This window comes from Hyla sarda, chromosome 2 (genome assembly GCF_029499605.1).
Source record: "Hyla sarda isolate aHylSar1 chromosome 2, aHylSar1.hap1, whole genome shotgun sequence".
NCBI classification, from domain to species: domain Eukaryota; kingdom Metazoa; phylum Chordata; class Amphibia; order Anura; family Hylidae; genus Hyla; species Hyla sarda.
In genome coordinates this window covers 57,158,543-57,176,392 of record NC_079190.1, presented here as the reverse complement: position 1 = coordinate 57,176,392, position 17,850 = coordinate 57,158,543, and the positions used below count along the sequence as shown (strand labels likewise).

The 17,850-nt window shown below is 49.8% G+C and overlaps 1 long non-coding RNA gene across 2 annotated transcripts in view; it reads left to right on the top strand.

The window, feature by feature from the left end:
- The window catches only part of LOC130358522 (uncharacterized), a 256,402-nt gene that overhangs the window by 227,937 nt on the left and 10,615 nt on the right, over positions 1–17,850 (top strand). Inside the window, exon 7 of one of the 2 annotated variants that reach the window (XR_008889550.1) lies at positions 8,314–8,326. The exons of the other annotated variant lie outside the window; for it this stretch is intronic. This is a non-coding gene — a long non-coding RNA (uncharacterized LOC130358522). Of the gene's footprint in view, positions 1–8,313; positions 8,327–17,850 lie in introns of those variants that run through there. 2 annotated transcript variants of the gene reach the window in all.

The following is a 17,850-nucleotide window of genomic DNA, read 5'->3' as shown; positions in this document are numbered from 1 at the left end:
CACTGCTCTTACAGTAAAGAACCTCCGTCTGTGCTGGTGTAGAAACCTTCTTTCCTATAGATGTAGAGGATGCCCCCTTGTTATAGATACAGTCCTGGGTATAAATAGATCATGGGAGAGATCTCTGTACTGTCCCCTGATATATTTATACATAGTTATTAGGTCTCCCCTTAGCCTTCTTATTTTTTAAACTAAATAACCCTAATTTTGATAATCTTTCTGGGTACTGTAGTCCTCCCATTCCCCGTATTACTCTGGTTGCCCGTCTTTGAACCCTCTCCAGCTCCACTTTATCTTTCTTGTACACTGGTGCCCAGTACTGTACACAGTATTCTATGTGTGGTCTGACTAGTGATTTGTACAGCGGTAGAATTATTTCCTTGTCGTGGGCATCTATGCCCCTATTGATGCACCCCATGATTTTATTAGCCTTGGCAGCAGCTGCCCGACACTGGTCACTACAGCTAAATTTACTATTAACTAAGACTCCTAAGTCCTTTTCCATATCAGTCGTCCCAAGTGTTCTCCCATTTAATACATAATCCCAGCCCAGATGTTTCTTCCCCATGTGCATTACCTTACATTTATCAGTGCTGAGCCTCATCTGCCACTTCTCAGCACAAACCTCCAACCTATCCAGATCCATTTGTAACAGTGCCCTGTCCTCTATAGTGTTTACCACTTTAGAGAGTTTAGTATCATCTGCAAAGATTGCAACTCTCATTTTATGCACCAACCTTTTATGTGGAACTGTATCAAATGCTTTGGAAAAATCCAGATATACGACATCCAGCGATTGCCCCGGTCCAGATTGGAGCTCATCTCCTCATAAAAGCTGATCAGGTTAGTTTTACAGGACCGATCCCTCATAAAGCCATGCTGATATGGGGTCATACATTTATTTTTATCAAGATATTCCAAAATAGCATCTCTCAGAAAACCCTCAAACAATTTACATACAACCGAGGTTAAACTAACAGGCCTATAATTCCCGGGGTCACCTTTTGACCCCTTTTTAAATATTGGCACCACATTTGCCATGCGCCAGTCCTGGTGAACAGTCCATGTTACTATAGAGTCCCTGAATATTAAAAATAGGGGTCTGTCTATTACAATACTTAATTCATTTAGAACACGGGGGTGAATGCCATCTAGACCTGGTGATTTGTCCATTTTGATTTTTTTGTAGGCGGCACTGTACTTCTTCCTGGGTTAGACAGGTGACCTATACTGGGGAGTTTACCTTATCTCGCTGTATTTCACCTGGCATTTTCCTCAGTGAATACAGTGGAGAAGAATTAGTTTAATATACAGTGATCCCTCAACATACAATGGTAATTCGTTCCAAATGAACCATCGTTACTTGAATTTATTGTATGTTGAGGGATCAGTGTAATAATAATATACAAAGTTATATTCATGAGTCCCCCCGCTCTGTACCCTCACCGCTGCCATGGATCGACACTCTCTATCTCCGTCATCACATCCCCGGGGTGTCCCTGCCTCTCCGGACCATCACCGCTACCCTGGATCGTCACTCTCCATCGCCGTCATCACGTCGCTGCGCATGCCGCTCCTATTGGATGACGGGACGGCATGCACGGCGATGTGATGACGATGAAGGAGAGCAACGGCTATGCAGCAGAGTATGAAGAGGATGGTCCGAAGCAGCAGGGACAGGTGAGTGACACTCACCGGAGCACACAGGCCACACTAAACGGCTATCCGGCGGCAGCTGAAGCAGTCTAAAAGAATCGTATGTTGATGCTGCCTTCAATATGCGATTGCCTTTAAGAGACCATCGTATGTTGAAATGATTGTATGTCGGGGCCATCATAGGTCGGTGGATCACTGTATTTGCTTTTTCCTAATCCCTGTCTATAATTTCTTACTCATTATTTTTTAAAGGGCCTACACTTTCATTTTTGACCTTTTTGCTATTTATATAGTTAAAGAACATTTTGGGGTTAGTTTTACTCTCTTTGGCAATGAGTCTTTCTGTCTCTATTTTGGCAGCTTTTATCTGTGTTTTACATATTTTAAATTTTTCAAATTTTCTAATTTTTTAATGCTTCTTCACTGCCGTCCTGTTTTAGTAGTTTAAATGCTTTATTTTTGTCATTTATTGCCCACTTAACATCTTTATTCATCCATATTAGTTTTCTTTTATTCCTGACCATTTTTTTTTAATCCTGAATAACCCCTTTAACCCCTTCCCGCTATAGGAAGTATGCATGCATACCAGCACCCAACACATTAGTGCGCTGGGATATATGCATACATCCTAGCAATTTCCTGCACTGCCGGAGTCCCACTGCAGCTGGCAGGGCCGCGATTTCGCCGCTCCTGGCAGCACTAACCCCATAGATGCCGTGATCAATCCTGATCACGGCATCTATGGTGTTGACAGGGGGAGCGTCCTGCCTCTGTTCACCAACAGTGGCGCCACGATACAATCGCGGGTCGTTGTTGGTTGCTCTGGCAGCAGGAGGTCAGGTCATGACCTCCTGTATGCCTGCTACGAAAGCCTGTGAGATCCAGTCACAGGATCACACAGGCTGTACTGTGTGCAGCTGATCGGGTCATACTGTGCTGCGGTACAAATGTATTGCAGCATAGTATAACCTGTAAAAAGTGTTAAAAAAAAGTTCTTAAATAAAAGTATAAAGTGTAAAGAAAAAAAAGCCCCTTTCCCAATAAAAGACCTGTATTATCACCAAAAAAGATCAAAAACACAAATCATATACATAATAGGTATTGCCACATCCATAATGACATGTACTATAAAACTATAATGTAATTTATCCCATACGGTGAACACTGTAAAAAAAAAAAAAAAAACAACAAAAAAAAAGTGCAAAGTTCGCCAGTTTTGGCACAAATAGCGGAATAAGAAAGATCAAAAGGTAGCACATATTGCAAAAATGATACCAATAAAAAGTACAATTCATCCCGCCAAAAATAAGCCCTTACTCAATGGCGTCGGACGAAAAATAAAAAAGTTACGGCTGTTGGAAAATGAATGGCAGAAAAAGAATTTTGCTCAGAAAAGGAAAAAGAACATAGAAAGCTATATAAAATGGGTCATCGCCATAATCATACTGACCCTCAGAATAAATATAACATCACTTACTGCACAGCGTACACCATAAAAAAAAATGCCAGAAATGTTCCTGTTTTTCACAATATTTTGGAGTTTTTCACAAAAAATTCTGCATGTGTCAAATAAAATCCAGCACTTATATAAAGCACAATATGTCACGAAAAAAACAATATTAGAATCGCTCCGCTCAGAAAAAGTGTTCTAAAGTTACTACCATTTAAAGAGACACATGTCAAATAAAAAAAAAAGAGCCTGGTCATTAAGGTAAAAAATTGGTCCGTCCTTAAGGGTTAAAGGGATACTCCACTGCCGCAGTGTTTGGAACATTTTCTTCTAAAGGCTGGGTGCGGGCTGCGGGGGTCGTGACATCACGGCCATGCCCCTCGTAACATCATGCCACGCCCCCTCCAATAGACTTGCATTGAGGTGGTGTGAGGTCATGAGGGGCTTGGGCGTGACATCACGACCCCTGCAGCCTGTACCCAGTTTTTGGAACAAAATGTTCCGAATGCTGGGGCAGTGGAGTACCTCTTTAAGTTGTCAAGCTAAGAAGCTTCATGACTAAAGTGCTAAAGATCTTTGCAACTCCTCGAAATTATAATCAGTTTTTCTCACTGCTACCACATATAACTACAGTGACCCCTCGATCTACGATGGCCCCGACATACGATCATTTCAACATACAATGGCCTCTCAGAGGTCATCGCATGTTGAAGGCAGCATCAACATACGATGCTTTTGTATGTCGGGGCCATCGCATAAACGGCTATCCGGCAGCGCTGACTGCTTCAGCTGCCACCGGATAGCTGTTTACGGTGCCCCGTGTGGTCCGCTGATGATCACTTACCTGTCCTCGAGGCTCCGGAGCGTCCTCTTCGGGATCCCCTGCATCGTCGGCGCTCTCCATCGTCATCATCACGTCGCTGCGCACGCCGTCCCGTCATCCAATAGCAGCAGCGTGCGTAACAACGTTATGGCGGCGACGGAGAGCGAGGATGCCGGGGAAGCAGAGGCTTTGCTGGAGCATCGGGGACACCTTGGGGACACGGCGACAGCGATGGATGGCGACATCCCGGGCAGCGGTGACGGTCCGGAGCGGCGGGGACAGGTGAGAACAACTTCCTCTAACAGTGGTCTACAATCTGCGGACCTCCAGATGTTGCAAAACTACAACACCCAGCATGCCCGGACAGCCAACGGCTGTCCGGGCGTGCTGGGTGTTGTAGTTTTGCAACATCTGGAGGTCCGCAGGTTGTAGACCACTGTCCTATACTTTACATTGCACAGATCCCTCAACATGCGATGGTTTCAACTAGAGATGAGCGAATTTACAGTAAATTCGATTCGTCACGAACTTCTCTGCTCGGCAGTTGATGACTTATCCTGCATAAATGAGTTCAGCTTTCAGATTGGGCTGGAAAAGGTGGATACAGTCCTAGGAGACTCTTTCCTTTTCCAGCCCACCGGAGCACCTGAAAGCTGAACTAATTTATGCAGGATAAGGCCTCAACTGCCGAGCTGAGAAGTTCGTGACAAATCGAATTTACTGTAAATTCGCTCATCTCTAGTTTCAACAAACGATGGTCCGTTTGGAACGGATTACCATCGTATGTTGAGGGACGACTGTATTCATATGATAGGGAATTTTGTCCCCACAGCAGCTATTGACAGTGCGAGACCCAGCATAATGCTATTCTACGGCGCTGGGTCTCACGGTGGAGACGGCTGCTATAGAGACTAAGCAGGAACTCCATCTCATAATGCACACAGGGAGAATGGTGCCCAGTTCTAGCGTTTAGGTGACAAATTTGAAATACACTGTGCACACACATTTAGAGGTATGCTTAAACACATGGATTTTGGACCAGATTTATTTGAGGAAATATCAGCCCCATCTGGACGTGGCCTTAGCTTGGCTTCCTACATAGAATTTTAGTCAAATTCTAGTATTTTTTGTCAAAACCAGGAATGAAACCAAGACTAAGCAAAACTGTAATGGAAAGATTTGCTTTAACTCTGTTTTGTAGCCACTCCCGGTTATGGCTAAAAAATACTGAGCAAAATGCTATATGTGAACCAAGGCTTAATGTGAATGAAGATCATGTTATCCATATGTGTTCCAATGATAACAGAAGCCTCATTTTATGATTTTCTACAAATGTCTATGAACAACTCAAGCCGTGGTATACACAGAAGATAGACATGGCCCAACAGCAACGATATAACATAGGCCCCTTTCTGGTGCTGCTTGCCACCACCACTGTGCCAACCACAGGGGGTCCTAATGCTCCTATCACCTACATGAACTGTACATGGCAGTACAGGTTCTCACTACCCGATAGAATGCCAACATGGAATGGGCTCTCTTTCTCCAGGGACTAGTCATGAGCGGCAGGGGCCACATTCGAATTTGCGATATTTTGCGAATATATGGACGAATATTCGTCCTATGTTCGCAAAATTCGCATATTCGCTATGTCCGTTTTTTTCTTGCAAAAATGTGTAATGAAATTTGCATAGTGCGCATGCGCAATTATATTTTTCACCTAAAAGAAGGAAGGGATCAATGTCCGGTCTGGAAGTGCGATATTCGCATAATTTTGCATAAAAATTTGCATAAAATTTAGAATAAAGGAAAACTAATATTCATCATTACGAATATACAGTATATACTCAAGTATAAGCCGACCCGAATATAATCCGAGGCCCCTAATTTCACCCCAAAAACCCAGGAAAAGTTATTGACTCGACTATAAGCCTAGGGTGGGAAATACATCATCCCCCCCATGTCATCATCCAGACCCCCCTCATCACCCCCCCTTCATCATCCCCCCCATCATCATCCCCCCCATCATCATCCCCCCCATCATCATCCCCCCCTTCATCATCATCCCCCCTTCATCATCACCCTGTCATCATCCCCCCCTTCATTATCACCCTGCCATCATCCCCCCTTCATCATCACCCTGTCATCATCCCCCCCTTTCATCATCACCGCCTGTCATCATCCCCCCCTTTCATCATCACCGCCTGTCATCATCACCCTGTCATCACCCCCACTTCATCATCACCCTATCATCATTCCCCCCCTTCATCATCACCGCCTGTCATCATCCCCCCCTGTCATCATCCAGACCACTGTCATCATTCCCCCCCTATATCATCACCGCCATCTATGCTTCAGGGACCATCCGGTGAGGAGGGTTAGTCCTTCAGGGCTGTCCATCTTCTACGGGAGGCCCTCTTCTCCGCTCCGGGCCCAGCGCTGAACTAGTGACGTTGCCTTGATGACGACGCACAGGGATGTTCATGCGCAGGGATGGATGTCCCTGTGCGTCGTCGTCAAGGCAACGACTAACCCTCCCCACCAGATGGTCCCTGCAGCATAGATTGTCCGGACCAGCTCACCCTTCCTTCCCACCGAGGGGAGGTGAGTAGAAAACTAAAATGGGGAGTCTGGATGATGACGAAGGCCGCAGTGGTCTTCAACCTGCGGACCTCCAGGTGTTTCAAAATTACAACTCCCAGCATGCCCAGACAGCCGATGGCTAACCATGCATGCTGGGAGTTGTAGTTTTGCAACATCTGGAGGTCCACAGGTTGAAGACCACTGATGAAGGGATTGACAGGCGGAGGGTTCACTCGAGTATAAGCCGAGGAGGGGGGCGTTTTCAGCAAGAAAAATTGTGCTGAAAAACTTGGCTTATACTCGAGTATATACGGTATTCTAAATATTCGCGAAATAGTGAAGTGCCGAGATTTGCGGTAAAAATTCGCATTTCGAATATTCGCGCTCAACACTACCAGGGACCCCTTTAGGAGACACACTGGATACTTCTATAGAACAGATTCCCTTTTTTCTCTATAAACTTTTGCCTATCTTTTCTCTTAAAACTGGCACGTTTCCATGAAAAGTCTCAATTATCTATGCAAATATGATATGATATCATTTTACTGGCATAAACTGATAAATAAATGCCTGAAGTAATTTCTATCATAAAGGATTTCTTCACCTCTCTTTGTGAATTGCATATTCAGACAGTTTCTAGTATACTTTTATTATTGGAATTTCTCTTGCTTTGGTAGCCTATATACTGCCTCTGGTATGGCAGACACAGACTTGTTTTTTTATCAGAGTATTTCCTCTAATAACCTGAAGCACTGAAGCTGATATTTGCCTTGTATACGGTTTTTCGTAGGATATAAATGCAAATTGGCTCCAGAAAGTTAAACAGATTTGTAAATTACTTATATTAAAAAATCTTAATCCTTACAATAATTATCAGCTGCTGAAGTTGAGTTGTTCTTTTCTGTCTTGCAACAGTGCTCTCTGCTGACATCTCTGCTTGTCTTGGGAACTGCACAACGTAGAAGAGGTTTGCTATGGGGATTTGCTTCTACTCTGGACAGTTCCCGAGACAGTTGTCATCAGAGAGCACTTAGACAGAAAAGAACAACTCAACTTCAGCAGCTCATAAGTAGTGAAAGGATTAAGATTTTTTTAAGAGAAGTAATTTACAAATCTGTTTAAATTTCTGGAGCCAGTTGATATAGATAAAAAAAAGTTTTTTCCTGGAATACCCCTTTAATGTTGATGTGCCATGATCAGTTTACACATTATCTAGATCTGTCTCACATTAAAAAGTTATTGGGGGGGGGGGGGGGGGTGAAATACTTTTTATCTGCACTTCAGGATTGCTATACATGAGAATGTTCCCATTTCTGGGTAAAGCAGAAATATATTTGAATAGGAAAATAAAGTTGGCAATACTAGATGTAATGCTATTTGGGTAGCGAATAGCATAGATGTCTTTTGTTCTGTGTATAGTGAAGTATTTGCATAGTAAATGAGATGATCTGGCGGTATAATGGTGACGATGAGGCTCCTAACATGCAGAATGTCTCTTGCTTTGTTCTTTGTAAATAGATAACCACTATGCATTTTTTTTAACACAAGTTACTTCCTGAAATTCTGTGGAGGTCTTGCTCTTGGGATTGTTTCCCCAGTGTATTAGTTATTAAAGGGGTACTCCAGTGGTTAAGATTTTTGGCTATGTTGCACCTTCTTTTAATGTTCATGTTTTTTGCAATTGACATGTATTATACATTTGTGTAGCATGTGTCTTTTTCTCTTACCTGTTTGTGGGCCCGGAAGTTCTGTAGTTCTGTGTTGGATCTCTTACTGTTGTCCACAACGTCGACCATGTTAGGATTAGGCTGTGGACAACACGTCATGGTTTTTTTATTTTCTGTTCTTTCAGAACTGCATAAGAGAAAGAAGCCACGCCCCCTCATCTCGCCCTCCCGGAGGACGCAGATCTGCATGAGAGAAAGAAGCCACGCCCCCTCATCTCGCCCTCCCGGAGGACGCAGATCTGCATGAGAGAAAGAAGCCACGCCCCCTCATCTCGCCCTCCCGGAGGATGCAGATCTGTATGAGAGAAAGAAGCCACGCCCCCTCATCTCGCCCTCCTGGAGGACGCAGATCTGCATGAGAGAAAGAAGCCACGCCCCCTCATCTCGCCCTGCCGGAGGACGCAGATCTGCATGAGAGAAAGAAGCCACGCCCCCTCATCTCGCCCTCCTGGAGGACGCAGATCTGCATGAGAGAAAGAAGCCATGCCCCCTCATCTCGCCCTCCCGGAGGACGCAGATCTGCATGAGAGAAAGAAGCCACGCCCCCTCATCTCGCCCTCCTGGAGGACGCAGATCTGCATGAGAGAAAGAAGCCACGCCCCCGCATATCCCCCTCCCGGAGGACGCAGGTCTGCATGAGAGAAAGAAGCCATGCCCCCTCATATCCCCCTCCCGGAGGACGCAGATCTGCATGAGAGAAAGAAGCCACGCCCCCTCATCTCCCCCTCCTGGAGGACGCAGATCTGCATGAGAGAAAGAAGCCACGCCCCCTCATCTCCCCCTCCCGGAGGACGCAGGTCTGCATGAGAGAAAGAAGCCACACCCCCTCATATCCCCCTCCCGGAGGACGCAGGTCTGCATGAGAGAAAGAAGCCATGCCCCCTCATATCCCCCTCCCGGAGGACGCAGATCTGCATGAGAGAAAGAAGCCACGCCCCCTAATCTCCCCCTCCCGGAGGATGCAGATCTGCATGAGAGAAAGAAGCCACGCCCCCCTCATCTCCCCCTCCCGGAGGACGCAGATCTGCATGAGAGAAAGAAGCCACGCCCCCTCATATCCCCCTCCCGGAGGACGCAGATCTGCATGAGAGAAAGAAGCCACGCCCCCTCATCTCCCCCTCCCGGAGGACGCAGATCTGCATGAGAGAAAGAAGCCACGCCCCCTCATCTCGCCCTCCCGGAGGACGCAGATCTGCATGAGAGAAAGAAGCCACGCCCCCTCATCTCCCCCTCCCGGAGGACGCAGATCTGCATGAGAGAAAGAAGCCACGCCCCCTCATCTCGCCCTCCCGGAGGACGCAGATCTGCATGAGAGAAAGAAGCCACGCCCCCTCATCTCGCCCTCCTGGAGGACGCAGATCTGCATGAGAGAAAGAAGCCACACACCCTCATATCCCCCTCCCGGAGGACGCAGGCCTGCATGAGAGAAAGAAGCCACGCCCCCTCATATCCCCCTCCCGGAGGACGCAGATCTGCATGAGAGAAAGAAGCCACGCCCCCTAATCTCCCCCTCCCGGAGGATGCAGATCTGCATGAGAGAAAGAAGCCACGCCCCCTCATCTCCCCCTCCCGGAGGACGCAGATCTGCATGAGAGAAAGAAGCCACGCCCCCTCATCTCCCCCTCCCGGAGGACGCAGATCTGCATGAGAGAAAGAAGCCACGCCCCCTCATCTCCCCCTCCCGGAGGACGCAGATCTGCATGAGAGAAAGAAGCCACGCCCCCTCATCTCGCCCTCCCGGAGGACGCAGATCTGCATGAGAGAAAGAAGCCACGCCCCCTCATCTCCCCCTCCCGGAGGACGCAGATCTGCATGAGAGAAAGAAGCCACGCCCCCTCATCTCGCCCTCCCGGAGGACGCAGATCTGCATGAGAGAAAGAAGCCACGCCCCCCTAATCTCCCCCTCCTGGAGGATGCAGATCTGCATGAGAGAAAGAAGCCACGCCCCCTCATCTCCCCCTCCCGGAGGACGCAGATCTGCATGAGAGAAAGAAGCCACGCCCCCTCATATCCCCCTCCCGGAGGACGCAGATCTGCATGAGAGAAAGAAGCCACGCCCCCTCATCTCGCCCTCCCGGAGGACGCAGATCTACATGAGAGAAAGAAGCCACGCCCCCTCATCTCGCCCTCCTGGAGGACGCAGATCTGCATGAGAGAAAGAAGCCACGCCCCCTAATCTCCCCCTCCCGGAGGATGCAGATCTGCATGAGAGAAAGAAGCCACGCCCCCTCATATCCCCCTCCCGGAGGACGCAGATCTACATGAGAGAAAGAAGCCACGCCCCCTCATCTCGCCCTCCTGGAGGACGCAGATCTGCATGAGAGAAAGAAGCCACGCCCCCTCATCTCCCCCTCCCGGAGGACGCAGATCTGCATGAGAGAAAGAAGCCACGCCCCCTCATATCCCCCTCCCGGAGGACGCAGATCTGCATGAGAGAAAGAAGCCACGCCCCCTCATCTCCCCCTCCCGGAGGACGCAGATCTGCATGAGAGAAAGAAGCCACGCCCCCTCATCTCGCCCTCCCGGAGGACGCAGATCTGCATGAGAGAAAGAAGCCACGCCCCCTCATCTCCCCCTCCCGGAGGACGCAGATCTGCATGAGAGAAAGAAGCCACGCCCCCTCATCTCGCCCTCCCGGAGGACGCAGATCTGCATGAGAGAAAGAAGCCACGCCCCCTAATCTCCCCCTCCCGGAGGACGCAGGTCTGCATGAGAGTAAGAAGCCACACACCCTCATATCCCCCTCCCGGAGGACGCAGGCCTGCATGAGAGAAAGAAGCCACGCCCCCTCATATCCCCCTCCCGGAGGACGCAGATCTGCATGAGAGAAAGAAGCCACGCCCCCTAATCTCCCCCTCCCGGAGGATGCAGATCTGCATGAGAGAAAGAAGCCACGCCCCCTCATCTCCCCCTCCCGGAGGACGCAGATCTGCATGAGAGAAAGAAGCCACGCCCCCTCATCTCCCCCTCCCGGAGGACACAGATCTGCATGAGAGAAAGAAGCCACGCCCCCTCATCTCCCCCTCCCGGAGGACGCAGATCTGCATGAGAGAAAGAAGCCACGCCCCCTCATCTCGCCCTCCCGGAGGACGCAGATCTGCATGAGAGAAAGAAGCCACGCCCCCTCATCTCCCCCTCCCGGAGGACGCAGATCTGCATGAGAGAAAGAAGCCACGCCCCCTCATCTCGCCCTCCCGGAGGACGCAGATCTGCATGAGAGAAAGAAGCCACGCCCCCTAATCTCCCCCTCCTGGAGGATGCAGATCTGCATGAGAGAAAGAAGCCACGCCCCCTCATCTCCCCCTCCCGGAGGACGCAGATCTGCATGAGAGAAAGAAGCCACGCCCCCTCATATCCCCCTCCCGGAGGACGCAGATCTGCATGAGAGAAAGAAGCCACGCCCCCTCATCTCGCCCTCCCGGAGGACGCAGATCTACATGAGAGAAAAAAGCCACGCCCCCTCATCTCGCCCTCCTGGAGGACGCAGATCTGCATGAGAGAAAGAAGCCACGCCCCCTAATCTCCCCCTCCCGGAGGATGCAGATCTGCATGAGAGAAAGAAGCCACGCCCCCTCATCTCCCCCTTCTGGAGGACGCAGGTCTGCATGAGAGAAAGAAGCCACGCCCCCTCATCTCCCCCTTCTGGAGGACGCAGGTCTGCATGAGAGAAAGAAGCTAGAGCAGGGGGAGAGAGGACATACACAGCTCCTCATCTCCCCTCCCCCTGCTCTGTCTACAGAAAGAAGACAGAGAAGATAAGAGTGTTATCTGAAGGGGAGGATAACAAAGTGCACGGGCTGGGGATGTATAGACTGCAGGGGAATAGATATCGGACTGAGGATGATTTCCATGTGAAGGGGGGGGGGGGGGACTCCTGAATGACACATGCCTGGTGTTGTAGTCCCTGTTATGTATGTGTATTCTAGTGTTTACAATCCAGTGTACCTCCAGCTGTTGCAAAACTACAACTCCCAGCATGCCTGTACAGACTTTGGACATGCTGGGAGTTGTAGATTTGCAACACCTGGAGGCACCCTGGTTGGGAAACACTGGTGTATGCCCTATAGAGGTGTGGTGAACTACAACCCCCAGGAGACTACAGAGGCAGCATGCTGGTGTTATACCACAGACTCCTGAATGACACATGCTGGGAGTTGTAGTCCCTTTGTGTGTGTATGCCAGTGTATGCCAACCAGGGCTGATTATATTAGTGTGCTGTGTATAAGGGGGCCGACTCGGGAAAATAGTAGGATGGGTAAAGAGCGGAACAAACAAACAAAAAAAGATAGGAAAACAAAGTGGGGGATAAAAAGACAACAAAGAACAGAAATAGAGTAGGCTAAACAACAAGAATAGAAATGAAACAAAACAAATAGGGTAAGTCAAAAACGGAAAAACACGTTGACCACCTGAGTACCCCTTTAATGGTCAATAAAGGTGTATTTCAGCCTATAACGCTTATTGTCTATCCACAGCATAGGGGATAAGTGTCTGACCGCTGGGACCTCTCTAGACCTAAGTCTCCCTCCAGAATGGAGTGTGGGTCACATATGGTTGCCACCTCTGCTTCATTCCGCTTTAAGACGTGGGCCCCAGGGGATGCCAACAGTCGGGCTCCTCGTGATCAGCTACTGATATATCCTGTGGATAGGGTAGAAGTGTTTTAGGCTGGAATACCCCTGTCAAAAAAACATATGGAAGCTTTCTAGTTGGGAAACACTGGTCTAGAAAGTCGGCCATGTTTGATTTTTTTGGCTAAGAGTCAGATTAAAGATTTTCATTCTGCAAAGTACATTCACTCACAAATGATCTTTCAGGAAAGAATGTTCTCTAAATGTTCCAAAAAAGATTATTCAGCCTTTGCCTGGTGGCATTGGTCATGTATGGTTAGTTTGACCAACTGTAATGGCCAATATGGAGTACAACGTGTATGGCTGTGTCTGCAGAACAATTGTTTATCAGATGATCGTTCATCTTCCTTCTTCTGTCCAACGTGTATGGCCTTACACATGGCCTGTCATTAGTAATGAAATTAAGATAATATAGATTAGCCTATTTGAATTACTTTTCTAATATACTTCTTAATAAAATGTTGTAACTTAATGTGTTAAATTAACCCCTATAAGTTTGGCCACCAGGTCCTGCCTGCGTCCTGGTTGCAGATTGTTTCCTTCAGCAGCCCGGCAGAGGCAAAAGTCAGGAAATGAAGGTTTGACCTCAACTCAGCACGGTGTAAAGTGTATAAGATGACTATTTCAGCTCCCTTTCCCTTTGAGCTGAGCTAGACTGTAGAGTCATGATGCCTTCAGTGCATAGTGCTGAATATTTCTGCTCCTTTGAAAGTTACTCGGCAATGCTGACACTCAGTAGAGTTCAGTGCAGACCTGAGGGGGGTTTACGGGTGTCTTAGCCAATCACAGCCCATCTTACACTGAACTGTTTTCAGCTGTGTGTAGCAGAGTTAGGGTACATTCACACGTGCGGATTTAGCTGCGGATCCGCTGGTGAAGGCCACGCTCTATGCTGGCTTTACATGTGCCTGCTTGTAGCGGCAATACGCCGCTACCAGCAGACACACTGCAGCGAAGTGCGCGGCTTACTCGCACATCGCAGCCGCTCTCCCTGCTCTGAGCTAGGCAGAGAGCTCCTGCGATGTGCGAGTACACTGCGACTTGCACATCACAGTGTGTCTGATCATAGCGGCGTATTGCCGCTACGAGCAGGCACATGTAAAGCCAGCATAGAGCGGGGCCTTCACCAGCGGATTTGCAGCGTAAAATACGCTGTAAATCCGCGCGTGTGAACGTACCCTAAGGGTACGTTCAGACGAACAGATTTTCAGCGCGTATTTCGCTGTAGATCCACCGCTGAAGGACCTCTGTATGCTGCCTTTACATGTGCCTGCTCGGAGCGGCAATACGCCGCTACGATCAGACACACTGCGATGTGCAAGTCGCCACGCGCATGCGCAGTATACACGCACATGGCGGCAGCTCTCGGCCTAGCTCATAGAGCAGGGGGAGCATTCAGGATGTGTGCAAGTACACCGCGCATGCGCGGCAACTTGCACATCTCTTCAGTGTGTCTGCACCTAGCAGCGTAATGCCGCTCCGAACAGGCACATGTAAAGGCAGCATTAAGAAGGTCCTTCAGTGGCGGATCCGCAGCATAAAATACGCTGTAAATCCACTCGTCTGAACGTACCCTAAGGGAGGAAGTTCTCCCCAGCAGGGCCTCAGATGATGTCACACCTGCTGGGTAACACCCCTGGAACCCACTGAGACTGAGCAAAAGATACAGAACAATATCAAGGTAGAAAATAGAGATGAGCGACGTTACATTGATTCGATTCGTCACGAACTTCTCGGCTCGGCAGTTGCTGACTTTAGCCCGCATAAATGAGTTCAGCTTTCAGGTGCTCCGGTGGGCTGGAAAAGCAGGATACAGTCCTAGGAAAGTGTCTCCAGCCCACCGGAGCACCTGAAAGCTGAACTAATTTATGCAGGATAAAGTCAGCAACTGCCGAGCCGAGAAGTTCGTGACGAATAGAATCACTGTAACTTTGCTCATCTCTAGTAGAAAACTAAAAAAAAAAAATCAAATCAAGATGGGGGGAGGGGGGAACTGCAAGAATAGAAAAATGTATCAACCTCGTGACAGGTACTCTTTAAGGGGAAGTCTTTGATAGGCTGTCACGATGCCGGCTGGCAGGAGGTGGATCCTCTGTGCCAGAGAGGGATTGGCGTGGACCGTGCTAGTGGATCGGTTCTAAGTCACTACTGGTATTCACCAGAGCCCGCCGCAAAGCGGGATGGTCTTGCTGCGGCGGTAGTGACCAGGTCGTATCCACTAGCAACGGCTCAACCTCTCTGACTGCTGAAGATAGGCGCGGTACAAGGGAGTAGACAGAAGCAAGGTCGGATGTAGCAGAAGGTCGGGGCAGGCAGCAAGAATCGTAGTCAATAAGGAATAGCAGGAGGTCAAATACACAGTATGGAGAAACACAGTAACGCTTTCACTAGGCTCTAAGGCAACAAGATCCGGCAGGGGAGTGCAGGGACAGAGAACAGATATAGTCTGGGAGCAGGTGGAAGCCAATTAAGCTAATTGGGCCAGGCACCAATCATTGGTGCACTGGCCCTTTAAGTCTCAGGGAGCTGGCGCGCGCGCGCCCTAGAGAGCGGAGCCGCGCGCGCCAGCACATGACAGCAGGGGACCGGGACGGGTAAGTGACCTGGGATGCGATTCGCGAGCGGGCGCGTCCCCCTGTGCGAATCGCATCCCCGACGGCCATGACAGTGCAGCGCTCCCGGTCAGCGGGACCGACCGGGGCGCTGCGGAGAGAGAGACGCCGTAAGCGCTCCGGGGAGGAGCGGGGACCCGGAGCGCTAGGCGTAACAGTACCCCCCCCCCCCTTAGGTCTCCCCTTCTCTTTGTCCGGTAACTGCCTCCCCTGGGATGAGGACACCGGGAAAGAATGGAGGGTTTCCTCAACGGCAGGCAGTACAGCAGGAGTGGGAATGGGGAGGGAGGGCAGAGGGCGAGGCCTGGCACGGGGCAGTGTGACACCAGGACGGGGGCCATGGGGAGGCACCGAGGCTTGCCTGACTGGACTGGGAGGGGGGGAGAGGCACTTCTTATGGCAGGCAGAGTCCATAAAGACCTCAGGGAGACCGGTTACAGGGGGAACCACAGGGTCACGGCAGGGAGTACTGGGAACCGGTTTAAGGCAGTCCTTGAAACAAGAGGAACCCCAGCTCTTGATCTCCCCCGTGGACCAATCCAGGGTTGGGGAATGGTGTTGAAGCCAGGGTAGTCCAAGGAGAATTTCGGAAGTGCAATTGGAGAGGACCAAAAACTCAATTTTTTCGTGATGAGGTCCGATGCACATTAGGAGGGGCTCCGTGCGGTAACGCACGGTGCAATCCAACCTGACTCCGTTGACCGCGGAAATGTAGAGTGGCTTGACGAGACGGGTCACCGGGATGCGGAATTTTTTCACCAAGGAATCCAGAATGAAATTCCCAGAGGCACCGGAGTCCAAGCAGGCCACGGCTGAGAGGGAGGAGTTGGCTGCAGGAGAAATCCGTACGGGCACCGTGAGACGTGGAGAAGCCGACTTAGCATCAAGAGACGCCACACCCACGAGAGCTGGGTGCGAGCGTGCGTTTCCCAGACGTGGAGGACGGATAGGGCAGTCCACCAAGAAATGTTCGGTACTGGCACAGTACAGACAAAGATTTTCTTCCCTACGGCGATTCCTCTCTTCCTGGGTCAGGGGAGACCGATCCACTTGCATGGCCTCCTCGGCGGGAGGCCTAAGCGTAGATTGCAACGGAGACTGTGGGAGAGGTGCCCAGAGATCTAAGTCTTTTTCCTGGCGGAGCTCTTGATGTCTCTCAGAAAAACGCATGTCAATGCGAGTGGCAAGATGAATGAGTTCATGTAGATTAGCAGGAATTTCTCGTGCGGCCAGAACATCTTTAATGTTGCTGGATAGGCCTTTTTTAAAGGTCGCGCAGAGGGCCTCATTATTCCAGGATAGTTCAGAAGCAAGAGTACGGAATTGTATGGCGTACTCGCCAACGGAAGAATTACCCTGGACCAGGTTCAGCAGGGCAGTCTCAGCAGAAGAGGCTCGGGCAGGTTCCTCAAAGACACTACGAATTTCCGAGAAGAAGGAGTGTACAGAGGCAGTGACGGGGTCATTGCGGTCCCAGAGCGGTGTGGCCCAAGACAGAGCTTTCCCAGACAGAAGGCTGACTACGAAAGCCACCTTAGACCTTTCAGTAGGAAACTGGTCCGACATCATCTCCAAGTGCAGGGAACATTGTGAAAGAAAGCCACGGCAAAACTTAGTCACCATCAAATTTGTCCGGCAGGGACAAGCGGAGGCTAGGAGTGGCCACTCGCTGCGGAAGAGGTGCAGGAGCTGGCGGAGGAGATGGTTGTTGCTGCTGTAGCTGAGACTGAAATTGCTGTAGCTGTGACTGAAGCTGCTGTAGCTGCGACTGGAGTTGCTGTGTCATGGTGGTCAAGTACGACAGCTGGTGATCTTGTTGGGCGATCTGTCGGGCTTGCTGGGCGACCAGTGTAGTGAGGTCGGCGACAACTGGCAGAGGAACTTCAGCGGGATCCATGGCCGGATCTACTGTCACGATGCCGGCTGGCAGGAGGTGGATCCTCTGTGTCAGAGAGGGATTGGCGTGGACCGTGCTAGTGGATCGGTTCTAAGTCACTACTGGTATTCACCAGAGCCCGCCGCAAAGTCTTGCTTTATGGTCTTGCTGCGGCGGTAGTGACCAGGTCGTATCCACTAGCAACGGCTCAACCTCTCTGACTGCTGAAGATAGGCGCGGTACAAGGGAGTAGACAGAAGCAAGGTCGGACGTAGCAGAAGGTCGGGGCAGGCAGCAAGAATCGTAGTCAATAAGGAATAGCAGGAGGTCAAATGCACAGTATGGAGAAACACAGTAACGCTTTCACTAGGCTCTAAGGCAACAAGATCCGGCAGGGGAGTGCAGGGACAGAGAACAGATATAGTCTGGGAGCAGGTGGAAGCCAATTAAGCTAATTGGGCCAGGCACCAATCATTGGTGCACTGGCCCTAT